This window comes from Lepus europaeus, chromosome 8 (genome assembly GCF_033115175.1).
Source record: "Lepus europaeus isolate LE1 chromosome 8, mLepTim1.pri, whole genome shotgun sequence".
NCBI classification, from domain to species: domain Eukaryota; kingdom Metazoa; phylum Chordata; class Mammalia; order Lagomorpha; family Leporidae; genus Lepus; species Lepus europaeus.
In genome coordinates, this window is record NC_084834.1 from 93,585,148 (window position 1) to 93,602,876 (window position 17,729).

Genomic DNA, 17,729 nt, shown 5'->3' on the forward strand with positions numbered 1-17,729 from the left:
GCATGTTCTTCCCAGTCTTGGTAAGTATCACCAGTAGTAGTAACACATGTGCTAAAAGTTGGAAACAGAAAGTTTATTTTACTTTGTTAAAAAGTACCCCAGGTTGGAGCCTGCGCTGTGGTGCAGTGGGTTAAAGCCCTGGCCTGAAGCGCCGGCATCCCATATGGGCGCCAGCTCTAGTCCCAGCTGCTCCTCTTCCAATCCAGCTCTCTGCTGTGGCCTGGGATAGCAGTAGAAGATAGCTCAAATCCTTGGGCCCTTGCACTCATGTGAGAGACCTGGAAGAAGCTCCTGGCTCCTGGCTTCAGATCGGCGCAGCTCTGGTCATTGCTGCCATCTGGGAAGTGAACCATCAGGTGGAAGACCCCTCTCTCTGTCTCTGCCTCTCTCTGTAACTCTGTCTTTCAAAATAAATAAAATAAATCTTAAAAAAAAAAAAGTACCCCAGGTCATTTCTCATGCTAACAGCTGAGTTCTGTTGTTATTTCAATAATGAATCTGTTAATGATCCAAGGCAAGCCAGTTTTTTTCAAAGTTTCAAATGTGACAATAAAAATATTTCATGCCCTGCCCTTGCCACTCAATCCACTCAAAAACTATGAGGCACATGATACATGCCCATTATATAGATAAATAAACTAAGTCTTTTTTTGTGATATCTTTTTTTCTTTTTTTTAACTTTTATTTAATGAATATAAATTTCCAAAGTACAGCTTATGGATTACAACGGCTTTTCCCCCCCATAACTTCCCTCCCACCCTCAACCCTCCCCTCTCCCGCCCCCTCTTCCCTTGCATTCACATCAAGATTCATTTTCAATTCTCTTTATATAGAGAAGATCAATTTAGCATATATTAAGTAAGGATTTCAACAAATAAACTAAGTCTTAAAAGTGTTGACTGGGATGGGTCAGGATACCTCTTGGGATGTGCGCATCCCACATTTGAGTGTGTGGGTTCCAGTCCCAACTCCACTTCCAATTCTGGCTTCCTCCTAATGTGCACCCTAGAAGGCAGCAGGTGATGAGGTGATGGCTCAGGTACTTGGGTCCCTGCTAATCATGTGTGAACTTGTACTGAGTTCTTGGCTGCTAATAACAGACTGCCCAGACTCACTGTTGCAGGTATTTAGGGAGTGAATCAGTGGTCTGCCTACATCTCTCTCTCTCTCTCTCTCTCTCTCTCTCTCTGTGTGTGTGTGTGTGTGTGTGTTTCTACCTTTTGAATAAATAAAAAATAAAACAGAAAAACATATTGAAATTTCCTAGTACAAGCAAGATGGGATTTTGAATCCTTCTGTGTGACTTAAGCTGAAGCCCTTAGGCACTCCACTCTGCAGTCAGGCACTATTATGACCTACAGAGCAGAACAGGCAGGGCTGCAGTACAACAAGAAGTCATCTAAAATGTCACCAGGGTCATTAGGTGTACAATTGCCGAGGGTCTCAGGCAAAGTTGTGAGCAACTAAGGGAACCAGCTGGAAAGAGAAGAAGGGGCTGAAGCTAAATAAGACTAGAAGTGTTTATGTAAAACATGCTGTCACCTCATTCCCAAGTCAGTGAGATCTTGTCTTAGGCAAAATGAACTGGAAGCTTCACTTTTACACATACCCACTGAGATTCCAGATAGTCCTTGTAAGACATTGTTTCATCCTTTTTTCTCCTTTAATGCTACCTACTAATCTTCATTTTTAAGTAGGTTTAACTAGGTTTATCTGACCTGATAAACAAATCTAGGGCTTGAAAGAAAGCAGGAAAAAGTGAAAGTGCCATCAGCCTAACCATCTAATTGTATTCTCCAGATACTTTGCTCAACTTTTTTATTTTCATAAGAGACAACAGAGCATAGCGGATACATGCATAGATTCTGTCCCTCCACTCATTCACTGTGGGACCTTAGACATGTTACTTAATCTGTCTGCACCTCAGTTTTCTCATCTGTACAGCAACAATGACAATGGCCCCTACTTCACTGAAAGGTATCATAAGGAATAATGAAACAGCATGTTTCATGATAACATGAAATTTGATATTGCTTGGCCCAAAGTAAGTTCTCTACAAGAATTTGCTATTATAATTATTATGTAATGCATGTGCCATTAGAATTATGAAACTGATAGCTAATATTCAATGAGCAGTTATGTTAAGTACTTTCTACTTATTGCTCATCGAATAAATGCTAACTTACCATGTCACATGGTTTATTCGAGCTGATATTCAGAATTCTTGTCTGAATAGACAGCAAGGGCCCTCAAGATATTAATATTGAAATTATTAATAAGCTAGCTGATTTCAATGGGACAAGAGGAGACAAGACAGAGACACCACTGCAGCCACCATGCAGCACAGCCAGCTGCCAGTTGTGGGCCACCATGTTACCACACCAAGATAGGAAGAATTGCCCCACCGCGTGCAGTTTTACCTGAGAGGGAATTCCAGACACTCATTGACTTGTACTTCAGCCAGAAGAGCTGACTGGGGTCTGAGCAACTGTGGGGCTTGGAGCAGGGAAATCTCCTTGTTTCCTTCCGCTCCCCACAGCACACCTCTGTTCTCCCACCAGCACATAGTCAGAGTCAGGGCAATGTGTGGGACAATGGACAGATCCCGTGCATCCTTCAACTGTGGGAGTTTTGGAGTACATCCACGCACTGTATGTGAGTAATAGGAATTCACCTTACCTTTTGGGGTCTAACATCAGAAGCAACATATAAAAAAAATCTGATCCCACCCTGTGAGATCTAGGTAAAGACCCCACTAGACTTTGCAACATCAGGACTGTAACAACTCATTGTAAATTTCTCAGTGCCACTGGAACATAACCTCATGAACATAGAGGAGAACCTACCTGCATTCCACTTCTGTAGACTCATACTCTCCAGAGTAAAATCTCCTGTATACCTGAAGTCACCCTAAAGGACTGGAACAGGGTTCAGTTCATCTCCACTAACCCTAGGACTAGAACTGTTGGCACTAAAAGACACATCAACAGTTGGACTCTCCTATCAGGACCTGAGGAAGGGTCTTTTTGTATCATATAGTCCTAGAGCCACAGCAATTGGTGCCATAACCCCTGACATCACTCAGGCTTGTAAGTAAGGCAAGGGGGCAACCACCCCTGTCTCCCTCAGCACCAAGAACAAGGCCCTGGCTATCGTATTCACCAGGCAGACTAACAGTGAATTCTCTGTAGACCAAAGATACACACCCAAGGAAATTCATTCATCTCAAAGCCACACTTCTATCCGTATGAACTACAGCAGACTAGTCCACTGTGTCAGTTATAAACAGCTGACATTGATTAGGACAAAATAAATCACTCAGAGGCTACATACACTCCTGAACTCACCTAGAACCAAAGCCAAAAGCAACAAGCCAAGTAATACCCTGCTTTCCAGCTAAACCATGAACTCTTCTCCATTAAAATCTACTTCATAAAGAAGAAGGAACAAATATACTTAAATGAGTGACGTCAACATAGGGACACAGGAGACATGAAGAAACAAGATAGTATGACACCTACAAAAGAACACAATACTCCTCCAGAATTAGATCCTGAACTGAAAAAAACCCATGAAATAACAGATACACAAATACAAATAATGATTGTAAGGAAATCTAATGAGTTGCAAAAGAATACAGATAGACAGATTAAAGAGATGAGGAAATAAATGAAAATATCACTAAGAAGATAGAATTCATTAAGATGAACCAAATAGAAAATTTTGGAGATAAAATCTTCAATCAGTGATATAAAACATACTGAGAACTTTAACAGTAGAATAGACCAAGTGGAGAAACGAATTTCTGATCTCGAGGACAAGAATTTTGAAATAATCCAACCAGACAAAAATAAAGATAAAAAAATTTAAAAGAATGAACAAAGTCTATATAAAATATGGGATATGATTGAATGATCAAATATTCAAATTTTATATATATATATATTCCTGAAAGAGAAAAAAAGAAAAAAAGCATTGAGACCCTGCTAAATGAAATAATAGCTGAAAATTTTCTAAGTCTTGAAAGACACATGGACAGCCAGATACAAGAAGCTCAGAGAACCCCAAGCAGACTCAACCAGAAATAGTCTTCTCCAAGGCATTCTGTCATCAAACTGCCAAAAGTTAAAGACAAGGAGAGAATACGAAAGACAGTAAGAGAAAACCACCAAGTATATAAAGGAAAACCAATTAGATTAACCTTAGTCTTCTCAGTGGAAATCCTACAGGTCAGAAGACAGTGAAATGACATATTCAACATCTTAAAAATAGAAAACCTCCAACCAAGAATATTATATCTAGCGAAGCTTTCCTTTAAAAATGAAGAAGAAATAAAGTATTTTCCAGCTAAGCAAAAACTGAGAGAATTCACCACCACCAGACCAGCCTTACAAAAAATTCTGGAGGGTATCCTGCATTAGAAGTAAACATCATTAAAATATATGGCACCACCAAACAAAGACATGGCACTGAAACAAAACTATAGACCTATATCCTTATTGAATATAAACACAAAGATTCTCAATAAAATACTAGCAAATCAAATTCAAAACCACATCCGAAAGTCACACATTATGATCAAGAGGGCTTTATCCCAGAAATGCAAGGGTGGTTCAACAATTTCATATCAATAAATATCATAAATCACATCAATAGAATGAAAAACAAAAACTACATGGTCATGGCCGGCACCACGGCTCACTAGGCTAATCCTCCGTCTTGCGGCACCAGCACACCGGGTTCTAGTCCCGGTCGGGGCACCGGATTCTGTCCCGGTTGCCCCTCTTCCAGTCCAGCTCTCTGCTATGGCCTGGGAAGGCAGTGGAGGATGGCCCAAGTTCTTGGGCCCTGCACCCGCATGGGAGACCAGGAGAAGCACCTGGCTCCTGCCATCAGATCAGCACAGTGCGCCAGCCACAGCGCGCCAACCGCGGCAGCCATTGGAGGGTGAACCAACGGCAAAAGGAAGACCTTTCTCTCTGTCTCTCTCTCTCACTGTCCACTCTGCCTGTCAAAAATAAAAAAATAAAAATAAATAATTAAAAAAAATAATAATAAAAAAACTACATGGTCATCTCAATAGATGCAGAGAAAGCATCTGATAAGATTCAACACTCTTTCATGATAAAAAACACAAATTAGGTATAGAAGGAATATTCCTCAAAATTATAAAGGCTATACAGCACAAACCAACAGCCAATACCATACTGAATGGGGAAAGAGTGAAAGCATTTCCACTCAGATCTGGAACAAGAAAAGGATGCCCACTTTTGCCACTCTAATTCAATACAGTACTGGAAGTTTTAGCAAGAGCAATTAGGGAGTAGAAAAAATAAAGGGAATCAAACTGGAAAGAGAAAGTCAAATTACTCATGTTTGCAGATGGCATGATGTTGTACATGGGAAATAAAACTCCACCAACTCCATAAATACTCCACTGAAAAGCTGTAAACCAAGTCAGTAAAGTTACAGGTTATAAAATATACATACAAAAAACAGTAGTTTTTTGTGCTAATGATGAACTCACAGAAAGAGAAATCAAGAAATAAATTCCATTCACAATAGCCACAAAAAATTAAATATATAATAATGAATTTAACAAAAGAAGTGTAAGATATCTACAATGAAAATTGTCAAACACTGATGAAAGAAATCATCAAGGAATAAGAAAATGGAAAGATACTCCTTGCTCATGGATCAGAAGACTCAATATCATTAAAAAGGCTGTACTCCCTAAAGCAATCTATAGATTCAGAGCAATCTCTATCAAAATACCAATAACATTACAGAATTAGAAAATGCAATCTTAAAATTCATATGGAAACACCAAAGACCCAGAATAGCCAAAGCGATTCTGAATAAGAAAAGTCAAGCTGGAGGTATCACATTTCCTGACTTCAAAGAATAGTACAAAGCTATAGTAAGTAAAACAACATGATACTGACATAAAAACCAATACATAGATCAATGGACCAGAATAGAGATTCCATAAATTGGTCCACATACATACAGGCAACCAATTTTTGACAAAAGTGCTCAGACCATACAGTGGAGTAAGGATAATATCTCCAACAAATAGTACAGGAAAAACGGGATGTGTAAAGGAATGAAATTAGATCCATACCTCTCACTCAAGATTCATCAAAGACCTAAATTTAAGACCTGAGACTGCAGTTGCTAAAAGAAAACAGGGGAAACACTCCAAGACATTGGTGTAGGGGATGATTTCTTAGACAAGACCCCCAAAGCATAGGTAACAAAAACAAAACTAAACAAATCGGACTATATCAAACTCAGAAGCTTTAGTACAGCAAAAGAAATTATCCATAGAGTGATGATACATCAAATAGAATGGGAAAAATATTTGCAAACCACCTATCTTACAAAGCATTAATATCTCAATATATCAGCAACTTAAAAAACTCAGCAAAAACAACAACAAAACCAATCCAGTTGCAAAATGCGTAAAGGACTTCAACAGACAGTTCTCAAAAGAAGAAATACAAATGATCAACAAATATAAGAAAAAATGCTAAACATCACTAGCCATCCTGAAAATGCAAATCAAAACCACAATGAGATATCATCTCACCCCTGTCAGAATGGCTAAAATAAACAACACAGAGAGTAACAAATGCTTGTGAGAATGTGGACAAAGGGGAACACTTATACACTGTTGGTAGCAATGTAAATTAGTGCAGCCACTGTGGAAAATGGTGTGGAGATTTCTTAAAAGAATAGAAATAGACTTGCCACATCATTCAGCAATCCCACTACTGGGTATATACTCAAAAGACTTGAACACAATGTATCAAAGAGATATCTGCACCACCATGTTTACAGCAACATCATTCATAATCACCAAAATTTGGAATCAACCAATGTGTCCATAATCAGATGAAAAGATAAATAAAATGTGGTATATATTATACACAATGGAATATTATTCAGCTATAAAAAAGAGTGAAATTCTACCATTTGCTTCAAAGGGACACAACTAGAGGATATCACGTTAAGTGAAATAAGCCGGACACAGGAAGACAAATACTGTATGTTCTCCCTTACATATGGGAGCAAAAATTTAAAACTAAACAAAAAGAAAGAAAAAAAAAAGACAGAAATGTCTGTGTATCAGTATTGCTGCAAATACAGTTTTGTAAAACTTTGTTTTATACCTCTGTCAAACTACTATAGTCCTAGTGATCTGTGAGCACTTTAAAATTTACTGTGTATAGGTGAAATGGTCATTTTTCCATTCAATTATTGTTTATAACCATTGTCTCTATTTCCACTATAAAGTGGGCACTTTTTGTTTCCTACTTGTTAAACTTACTTGGTAAAGTATTAAGCCTTTTTATTGTAATGTAAAAAGTATGTTATCTAGGCCAGCGCCGTGGCTTAACAGGCTAATCCTCCACCTTGCGGCACCGGCACACCAGGTTCTAGTCCCAGTTGGGGCGCCGGATTCTATCCCGGTTGCCCCTCTTCCAGGCCAGCTCTCTGCTATGGCCCGGGAAGGCAGTGGAGGATGGCCCAAGTGCTTGGGCCCTGCACCCGCATGGGAGACCAGGAGAAGCACCTGGCTCCTGGCTTTGGATCAGCACGATGCGCTGGCCGCAGCGGCCATTGGAGGGTGAACCAACGGCAAAAAGGAAGACCTTTCTCTCTCTGTCTCTCTCTCTGACTAACTCTGCCTGTCAAAAAAAAAAAAAAAAGTATGTTATCTCAAAAACTAAAAATAAAAAGAAAGGAAAAAGGAATGAGGGTGGAAGAGGGAGAGAGAGGAAGGGAGGAAGGGAGGAAGGGAGGAAGGGAGGAAGGAATTATCATTATGTTCTTATAACTGTATCTACAAAGCACATTGATTCTGTTAAAAATTAACATCAAAAAAGATCAAAAGAAAATCTTGCTAACAGATGCTCTGTACCATGTATTGCTCTAATAACTTTACATCTCTTCCATCAATTAACTCTCACAACTACCCTATGAGCAGATGCTTTTTAAAAAAAAAATTTATTTGAAAGTCAGAGTTACAAGAAAGAGGGAAAGAGAGAGAGAGAGAGAGATACCTTTCATCTGCTGGCTCACTCTCCAGATGCCACCATGGCCAGGACTAGACCAGGCTGAAGACAGGAGCCAGGAACTTCTTCCGTATCTCCCACATAGGTGGCAGGGGCCCAGATACTTGGGCTATATCCCACTGCTTTTCCCAGGCCATTATCAAGGAGCTGGATTAGAAGTGGAACAGCCAGAACCCTAACCGGTGCACATATGGGATGCCATCTCTGCAGGTGGTAGCTTTACCCACTATGCCACAATGCCCACCCCATAGCAGATTATTTTTATTGTTCCCATTTTCAAAATGAGAAAACCATGGGACAAGGGACAGGCATTAGATAACTTAGTCAAGATCGGACACTTACCTTTATGGCTAACATGAAAGTACCCCATACTAAAAGGTAAATAAAGCAGAGGTGCTATATTTTGATCTCTGTGATCTAATACCAGATAGAGGATTCCAATTTTCAAAAATAAAACTGCCTTCTTGTATGTTCATCTAACAGTTTCTTAGTCAACATGGTTAAGAGAAATATAAGAGGGCAGAGAGAGAAGCAGTTAACACTGGAATCACAAAGGAAGGAACTGATTAAATGCTAACATATTCTGATTTATCTTACTACTCAGTCATTTTCCCATCTCTACTAGCATCTATTTTCAACAGTCATTTTCAATCTACTCCATGCAATTTGAATAGAACATAATTCACCATTAAGAACTATGGATGAACTTTCCATAGGAAGTAAAACCATTGCCTCCATTTGGTTCCTGACCCAAAGAACTTAAGAGACATTTAAGGGAAAGATGCTGACTTAATATCCATTCTCTGAACATGGAACAAAGCAGGCAATTTGCCAGTGGACCCACAGCAAAATATACCAAGCATGATGACTCATGATTCATAGGGTACCAAACAGAATCCCAAGCTAACCTGACCAACTCTGGAAATTTTTGTGAAAATTAGCAGCATTAGCCTGCATTTGGTGAGCAGAACATTGGTTTGGTTTGCACCCCACCCATTCTTGAGTTTTAGCACCATAAATTAGGGCCTGGTGTGAGTTCCCAGCAAATCCTGATTCATATGAGATAATATAGGAAGGTACTTTTAGAAGAAAAGTTTCTGTTACAGATCTTCAGAATACATTGACTGCAGAGGTCAAAAAGGAAGGTGCAAGCAAATTTTCTTGACCAGATGATTACGCAGGAGGATGGCAATGTGTCATGAGAAATGGTTAGGGCAAAGTTACTGGAACCTTTATATTCACAGCAGATAAAGTACTTGACTTGCTAGGACAAAAGAAAGCCCAATAAGAAGATGTAAGGTGGAAATGAACAAAAGGTAAAGTTTTTGTGGATTTTTTCAAGGTAAAGAGAAGACTGATGATCAATTGTATGGCCACAAGTTAACTACTGGTGGACAAACAAGGAATGAACAAAGAATGAAAAAGAATCCTGATTAGGAGAGAGGAAGACAGGATGATAATGGTAACAAAATTTGACAAAAACTAGCAGTTACTCAACACCTGACCCTTTTATGATTTACTCACACTACCTTCACAATAGCATTATGAGCTTAGCATCATTATTAGTATCACTTAAGAGATGAGGAAACTGAAGCTGACTGGGTTATGTGATTTAACAAGGATTATAGGAAAAATAATTGGTTTTCAACCCAACTAGTCTAACTCTGGAGTTAATGCACTTTAGTACCATACTGTATGGCTATGGGTTAAGTTAATGGAACTAGTCCAAAGTCAACCAGAACACAGATGCAGGTACTGGAGGCATCCTATGTTGTTGTCCCACTTCCATTTGCATGGGGAAAAGTCAGGATAATGATGCTCCTGAGAGTGACGGAATATCTGACCGGAAGAGAGGGATGGAAATCACAAAGTACAGTGAAATTCAAACACTCCTAAAATGACTTCTCTACTAACCAGAAAAACTGCTTATAATAAGGAAGATTCATAATAAAAAAAAAAATGGAATAGACTTCCGTGCCTGGCTTGATCTTCCTTCTTTGGAATTGACTGAGAGAACAGCCTTGCTGTGCAGGCATTTTGTGGTAATGACTTTACCATTATTAACACTGACAGTAGTTCCAGGCAGTGTGCTGTATTTACACAGCAGCCTTCGACAAAGGAGCAAAAGCACCTGGCAAACATTCTCATTTTTATTATTGATGGCTGAGATTAATAAAGTGCCTTTCTGTCAAAGAGCTCATTAATCCTTACACAGACTCCTGTGACACAAATAGGCAAGCCATCCATTTCTACATTTTACATATGGAGAAACCAGTGCCCAAGGACCTGCGTGTAATTGCTTAGCAAGATTGTGGCTGGGCCCGGAGTGAAATCATAAAGAACCAGCAGCTTCCTTCCCTTGAGAGAAGCCCGATCTCATTTACAGCTTCTTATCAGAAACATGGAGGCTTTCTATGTCTTCTGGATTCCTCTCCACAGATTTTCACTGCCTCTGCTTCAAGCTGGACTCTAACTCTTTCCCTCTAATGCTCACTCTGCCTCTGGTATGTCTCTCAGCCAACCCTCTTCACCATCACTGCCTGCTGTTTTTTTCAAACCTGCTTTGGCAACAGAGGCTCTCCGGTGTCTATAGAAACAAATCCAGATTCCTTCATAGATCATTCAAGGCCTCTTTCAGTCTGGCCCCTGTCTATTTCACCAGCCATGTCTCCCACCGCCATCTCTTCTATGCATAGATCACACAGGCCTCAATGTCTGCAGTCCAAACCCACTCTGCTCCTTGCTCCTTCTGCTCCCTCTTCTGGGAGTTACCTTTCCAACCCCAACACTGGCTACAAGGAATATGTTCACAGTTCCACACCAACGTAGACCCTTTCATGTATCCCTCCTGGAACCTAGGATGGCAAATCTGCTCCCCCATGTTCTTGCCACACACATTTAACAAGACACACTCCACCTAGGACCATGGTGACTTAAGAGGCTACACCTGTCTTTTGAGAATGTTCTGTCGTGGAGATTCAGAGTCCACCCTCTAGCAGGCAAGGGCTGAGAGTGAGAAATCAATCCTCGCCTCCCGGAGGCTTACAGTCTGGCAGCCTTTTTCATGCAGAGTTCCTCATCTCAATGGCAAAACACACTACTTCCTGAATTTTCCCAAGAGTGGCACATAATAGTGACATTTTAGATGCATTAAAGAGATGTTAGCTCATTACATGCAGTGGTTCTCAAAGTACAGGATAAAGACCCCTGTGGGGTCCCCCAAAGAAGTCAAAATGAATTCCAGAGAATATAAGACCTGGCTCACCATTGCCACTCTCATTCTCAAGCGATCTGCAGAATTTTCCAAAGGCAACACAAGGTGTGATATGACAACAGATTGAAGCAAGGAATTCAACTGCCCACTGTTAAACCAGTCTTTAAACAGACTTTCAAAAATATCATAATGCCACATTGTCACTAAACTGTTTCTCTTTTGTGAAGAGTAGTTTTCATTAAAAACTTTATTTAGGAGCCACCATTGTGGTACAGCAGATTAAGTCCCCACTTGAGACGCTGGCATCCCCTATCTGAGGAGTCTCTTCATTAGCTAAGGCCACCCCCACCAAGCTACCTTACCTGGCCCTGACCTCTTAGGTATCATCTCATGCTTTAATTTAATTTGTACAATTTAATTCACATAATTTTTGTAGATAAAAAGAAATTTAGATATCATCTTTTACAATTCTCTCAGCCACCGCTGATGCTCAGCTAGGGTAACATTTATTCAAATGCATATTGATTCCTAGAAGATCAGTGATAAGAACCCATCATCAAGATCTCTTTCTTGGGCTGGCACTGTAGCACAGCAGGTTGAAACCCCAGCCTGCAGTGCCTGCATCTCATGTGGGCTCCAGTTCAGGTCCTGGCTGCTCCTCTTCAATCCAGCTCTCTGCTATGGCCTGGGAAAACAGTGGAGGATGACCTAACTCCTTGGGCCCCTGGACCCACATGGAAGACCTGGAAGAAGCTCCTGGCTCCTGGCTCCTCAGATCAGCTCAGCTCTGGCTGTTGTGGTCATTTGGGGAGTGAACCAGCAGAATGGAAGACCTCTCTCTCTCTCTCTCTCTCTCTCTCTCTCTCTGGATCTACCTCTCTCTATAACTCTTTCAAATAAATAAAATAAATCTTCAAAAAAAAACACATCTCTTTCTTCTCCAGACACTATATAACTGAAATATTAAAATAATCTGCTAAACTCTTATGCAGTACTGTGTTTCAGGTAGTATAGATTTCCTCCTCATATAAAAACCTTTTCTGTGTATTTCATCCCTTCAACAAGTCCTGCTATTTCCAAGTATGGATATTATCTATGATCCATTATCACAAATTCACACCTTAACTGAAGTTCACCAGGTTAGCAAGCCAAGCAATTTGCCTTTTAACATTTCTGTTTTGACAGGAACAGTTGTAGTCTTCCACCAAAGAAACAAGTGGGAATTGGATACATTATATCAGGTTAGAAGCAGAGATAGTTGAGAATCAGAGTGTCTTTTGGCTCCTTATATTGTAACACAGTCAGACATCTATACACACAAACAAAACTAGAAAACAAACCCAATAAATGAGATCTTACTGAATATGAGACACCACATCATTAACCTGAATCCTGGTTGGCAAAATGATACTCAAAAAACCACATGACATGTTATATTTGCTGAAATTCACAAAAGGTGAAAAATAGCTTAAAGTATTTTCTACCCACCATTTTCACATACTTTTTTCTTAACATTTTATTTCAAACTTGGGGGGCATTCATGTGAATACAATATTGTTTCATACATATATGAGAAAGCACTCTTACTATGTCCTCACAGGTAGAAGAGACTAGCTAGTTCATTTGTTCTATAATATATGTGGGTATGTATATGTGTCTGTGGGTACACACACACACACACACACATATTGTATAGGATAGGGCACCAAAATCTACACACAATATTCCAAATGATCTCCAAATAAGAACAGTAGGATACTTTGATTAGGAAAGTAAAACAAAATTTATGCATCAACCAAAAACAATGCTGATAAACGAGAAATTAAGGTAATTTTTTTCTGTCTGTGAGATTTTACAAACAATATAGGTTATCACCCAACCTATTTAAATAAGATTGTAGACTCTCTGTCAGCTGCTTTCCAGATTGTATCCACAGATATAATTTTCTGGTGACTTTATGTAGCCTAGAAATTTTCCGTGGAAGTTTCTCTAGCTATGTTTTATTTTCTCCTTGTGTCAATATTTGTTATGCCTCTGTTTTCTATCTCTCTGTGTATCCATCTCCTTCTGATTCTTCTTTCTTTCATCAATCATTTAACAAATATTTATGCAGTGCCTTCCAATGATCAGGCACTGTGATAGGTATAGAAAATTCAATGATAAATAAATCTGTCTCAAGTTTTTCACTAGTGAAGCTAGGGAAGCAAGATAGATGCAAAAAGAGACAAATAATGGATGATGCAGCATTGTAATAACATAGTGAGGTAGATAGGCAAAGCTTCCTGTGACAGCACTAAGAAGAAATGCCAAATGGGAGGGATCAGAGATTTACAGGAGGAGATAACATCTGATGAAATCCAAGGTGAATCTAAGAACTACCTCTCAAATTTTAATGGCAGAAAATCTATGCAGAATCTTGTTAAAACGTACATTCTGAGTTAGTGAGGTCAACACAGGACTTGAAATTTCTAGCAAGTTGCAGAAGATGCCCATGCTTGACCATCTTAGAGTGGGAAAGATCTTAAAGAATGGCAAAGACTAAGTGCAGCTCTTACTCAATTTATCAGAATTACATCCTGATAAACCCCATTCTAAGTAGAAAACATCACAACTTGAAAATGCACTTAATACACTTAACATACAGAAGAACATCATAGCTTAGTCTAGGCTACCTTCAATATGGCCAGAACATTTACATTGGCCCCCAGTTGTGCGAAAACCCCCTAACACAAAGCCTACTTCATAATAAAGTGTTGAATGGCTCATGTGGCTGACTGGGAGCCGTGGCTCCCCGCTTCTGGCTAACATCACAAGACTATTTTTGCACTATACAGCCAGCCCAGAAAAAGATCAAAACTCAAAATTCAAAGTATGATCTCTACTGGAAGTGTATCACTCTTTGCACTCTACAATAGTAAAGTCAAAAAGGCCCAAGTTGAACATCATATGTCAAGGACCATCTGTAATGGATGGACAGGGTGAATACAGGTGAATTCTACAGTATGAAGTAAATCAGGGGTAAGAAACACCTGAGTGTGTGTGTGTGTGTGTGTGTGTGTGAGAGAGAGAGAGAGATGAAATTAAAGCAAGCTAGCATACTCATGTAACTGAACACATCATGAATCTAAAATGGGAGTGTATGGTACAATTTAAGTGGAACACAAACTATCTGATAGACGGTAGAGAACCTTAAAGAACCTCCAAGCAGGTAACAACTACAAAACAAAGAATCTGGCTTCACTGGCACAACCGTGGATAAGAAGAAAAATAGATTAAGAAATCATGGACAGGGCTGGCGCCGTGGCTCAATAGGCTAATCCTCTGCCTGCGGCGCTGGCACACCAGGTTCTAGTCCTGGTTGGGGCACCGGATTCTGTCCCGGTTGCCCCTCTTCCAGGCCAGCTCTCTGCTGTGGCCAGGGAGTGCAGTGGAGGATGGCCCAAGTGCTTGGGCCCTGCACCCCATGGGAGACCAGGATAAGTACCTGGCTCCTGGCTTCAGATCAGCGCGGTGCGCTGGCCACAGTGAGCCGGCCGCGGAGGCCATTGGAGGGTGAACCAACGACAAAGGAAGACCTTTCTCTCTGCCTCTCTCACTGTCCACTCTGCCTGTCAAAAAAAAATAAAAAAGAAATATAAAAAAAAAGAAATCATGGACAAGAATAAAAATAGTAAAAATAGATTAGGATCAAAGGGGACTGACTTGACAAATGTTGAGGAAATAAAAGAAGTTGACTGTATTTTCACTTATTAATTTGAAAATCAGGCCATTATTTCTTGGTATTTTTGAAGGCCTGATGTCTATTCTTAACCTGACACTTAGTGCATGTGATCTTGAAAAAGCCATTTATCATCTTATAGTAACTGAATCCTCATCTTAAAAAAATAAGTGAAGAATTGACCTAAATAAGCACTGTGTTCTCTTTAAACCCTAAAATTTATGAACCTATGAGGTAAATTCATCTCCTATTAAATCATAGAATCATAAAGTATATTTTTGGGATCTAACACAACACCCAAACTATAAAATATACATTGTGTGAAAAACATCGAATCTACCTAGCCAACAGGTATTAAACTTGAGATTTATTAAATCCTCCCTCTTCCTCACATAGCACATTCATTACCAAGTTCAGTTGTTTGATATGTATTTCCTACTGGCAATTCTTTGATTTATGTCCTTATTACCTTTTAACTGTATCCCTGCAATAGCACCTCCAGTGTTCTCTCTGGCTCAGTCTAATCCTCTTCCAAACACTCTCTGAGAAATTGAAGAATTCTGGAGTCAGAAAGACCTAGGCTTGCATGCTAAGTCGACTATTTCTTAACTGTATGACTGCCAGTAAGTTATTTAACCTCTCTAATTTTCCTTATGTGTAAACCATAGGAATTATATGAAGATTAAATGTTTATAAATTGTTTAGCATAGTGCCTATCACATGGTAAGACCTCCACACAGATTACTTAATATTTTGAAAGATATATCTCAAAAAGAGTTGAGTCAGTACTTCACAAAAGATAGGGTATAAATGATAGTGACAGAGTACAAGAGTTATATTATGAAAGATCTCTCACTACCACAAAGGAAAATTAAAAGGCCAACCGAAAAAATGAGAAAACATTTTTCATTAGTAATCAGCAAAATGCAAATTAATACTTCTATAAGTACAATTATATATTCACCTGATTAACAAAATTTAAGAACCTGTAAATCAAGTGCTAATGGGGATGTAGAGTTTTCAGATACTGCTGCTGGGAGTGCAAAATGATACAATCAACTGGGAACAAGACTTCGGAATTACTTAATAAAATGAAAGGTGTGCATATCCGAAACTTAGCAATTCCTTTCCTGATATCCTAGAGAAGTTCTTGCACATATGTTATTGAGTCTAGGAGCAATAATATATATAAGCATAAAACTGATGTTTTATGCATATACTTATACTAGGTAAATAATATAGAAACAAGCCAAATGTTCACCAATAGTTAAAGTATTTAAGCACATTTTGGTATATTCATAGAAAAAATACTATACAATAATTTACATGACTAACACATGCCTGAATAAAGAAGAAGCTCAAAATATTTAGCAAATATGGATGTTCACTTTCCTCTTGTCCCTATCTCAAATAATTTTTTTTTAAAAAAAAGCACTTCCTCTGAGAAGCCTTCCTTGACTTATCCCCTTCACATCTGTACTAGATTGTGTGCTGCACTTCATTTGGCATCCTATATCTACCTCTGTGACAGTAAACTTCAAGTACCACATTCTTTAGAATATTCCTATCCCACTAATAGCACATTTTATTATAAATCTCACACTCATGAGACTGAAATTTCCTTTAAAGCAAGAACTGTCTTTCGCCTATCCCCAAAACTGAGCATGATATCTACATCACAGATTCTTAATAAATGTTTACTTAATGAATACAAGTTTACGATGAGGACAGCACAATAAATGTGTTCTATGTCACTAGGTCCAGCCCATGTAAGATGACCCTTACTTTAGGTCAAAAATGGTTGATTATTGATAATTATACATGATTCCTTCTTTGTAACCAAGACTCATTGAATAAGTGTTGATTAAGCACAGTACAGTGAGGACAATTAGATCAGCTTTCTCAATATAATCACAAGCCACTATAAAAAATCATGTTGTGAAACCATACAATGGATGTCATCAGACTTTGCAGTTATAAGCCATGCATTAACTCACAGAGCAGCCTACCTATTATAGAATTCCATAAGCCAGTAGACACTGATCACTAGCTCAAAAGAGCTTCTTTTGGAGTCTTACAAGCACTATTATCATACTCTACTTCTCAAAAATGCTATTTGACAGATTATAACACATTCATCGCTGTTGGAGTCTATTGACTATTGACTTTGGTGACTAAGAAGCATCAAGCATTTGATTTAAAAAGATATTTTAGCTGTGTGGTCTCCTATTTATATAAAATAGTAAGTTCTAAAAGTTTTATCAACTAGACAGAGCAACTGAATTGGATTTTAATATTTTGTATTGAACAAAAGAATTTATAAGCCAAAATGCTCACAAACTTAGCTTTATGAAACTATGATGTGATTTTCTTCCTTTACTTCTGAAGCCCTAAATGTTATGTGTATGTGTATGTGTTATGCGTGTGTGTGTGTATGCAAGTGTTCCTGAAAGAAATTTATCATCATAATATAGCTCAGAACCATATTTTCTGTTAAAAGATTAATCAATAAAATAGTATTATGCTGCAAATAGGAAAATATGCTTAAAAATAATGTACCCATTGTTACTCTGCCATATGAAATTATTAATTGCAGCTATCTTACATAGACTGATATTGGCATCCACAGGGGCCATATCACGGTGCATCTCAAGACCTTGTACTACTATAGGTGTTATCATTAGTACCACATCATCAATTAAACATTCTTTCCCAT

General features: G+C 38.8%; 1 protein-coding gene across 1 annotated transcript in view; it reads right to left on the reverse strand.

The window, feature by feature from the left end:
• Positions 1-17,729, reverse strand: part of MAPK10 (mitogen-activated protein kinase 10) — a 456,407-nt gene that overhangs the window by 300,647 nt on the left and 138,031 nt on the right. The gene's annotated exons all lie outside the window — the stretch shown is intronic.